This window comes from Marmota flaviventris, chromosome 17, assembly GCF_047511675.1.
Source record: "Marmota flaviventris isolate mMarFla1 chromosome 17, mMarFla1.hap1, whole genome shotgun sequence".
NCBI lineage: Eukaryota > Metazoa > Chordata > Mammalia > Rodentia > Sciuridae > Marmota > Marmota flaviventris.
In genome coordinates this window covers 3,076,511-3,077,573 of record NC_092514.1, presented here as the reverse complement: position 1 = coordinate 3,077,573, position 1,063 = coordinate 3,076,511, and the positions used below count along the sequence as shown (strand labels likewise).

General features: G+C 42.6%; 1 non-coding gene across 1 annotated transcript; it reads left to right on the top strand.

Annotated features, from left to right (window-relative positions):
- The first annotated feature begins 258 nt into the window (after positions 1–258).
- Positions 259–360, top strand: LOC139702577 (small nucleolar RNA U13). The gene has a single exon (XR_011705191.1). It is a non-coding gene; the product is annotated as a small nucleolar RNA U13 (small nucleolar RNA).
- Positions 361–1,063: the final 703 nt, after the last annotated feature.

The window sequence follows — 1,063 nt, the reverse complement described above, 5'->3', positions numbered from 1 at the left end:
CCATATTGAATAAGGTAACATGCAAAGTATAGAACAGCATTGCTCAGCAGTGGCCCATAAAATGCCAGTCAAAAGCCTACTGAGCTATGATTTTTACACAATATTCAATTTTTAGCCTAAAGTTTGTGGGTTCTCAGGATGTTGTACTTTATCTTGCAAAACAACTTGGATTTCCCTTTTGGAGTTCCAAATTACACAATATTGTAATTTGCCATTCTCATATCACAGTCTTACTTGACATAAATTAACAAAAGCATGATCCCTTGGCTGTTCTTATGTACAATGCATGTTTTAATGCCATTGTGTGAGATTTGCCTCCCTCAAACTTTGTTGCAGTGTGAGCACATTATCAGTCTGATGTAAAAAATGGAGAACTCTCACCTTTACCTTGGCAAATCCTTGTAGGAAGAACACAATTTTTAATAAATACTATTTGTGGGGAAGCTGTCTTGGTGTATCTTTAATCTTAAAGGTCTGGGTCCTACTGGGATGTACCATCAGGTAAGAGGCCCTGGCTCTGGGCAAGTGGTCCTCTTGACAAAGGGTAGGGTCAGGCCGCTTCATTACCCTCTTTTTGGGCTCATTAGTATGACACTGAAATGCCCCATTCCCTTTGCCCACTGCTGTTCCCTATGAGGACATATTCTTAGGCATGCTCTTCTCTCTGGGCCAGAGGACTCCAAATGTATGCTTCAAATGACAACTTTCCACCCAGCCCACAGCTCTGCATGGCGACCGAAGAATCTCTAAAAGCTACAGTCACCAAACCAGACTCACTGTTCACTGTTGCCGTGGTTTGGACCCTCAACATCCCCCAAAGAACCAGGTGTTAAAATTTTGATCTGCAGGGTGTCACTATTGTGAATTGGTGGAAACTAAGGAATGAGGCCTCATGGGAAATTTTGGCTCAGAGGGTGTGCCTTCAAAAGGGATTATAAGATGTCAGTTTCTTTCTTGTTTTCTCTTGACTCAGCATTCAGATGAATAATCTGCTCTGCTATGCACTCCCCACAATGATGTGCCACTTTGCTACAGTCCCTAAGCAGCCAGGCCAACTGACCAT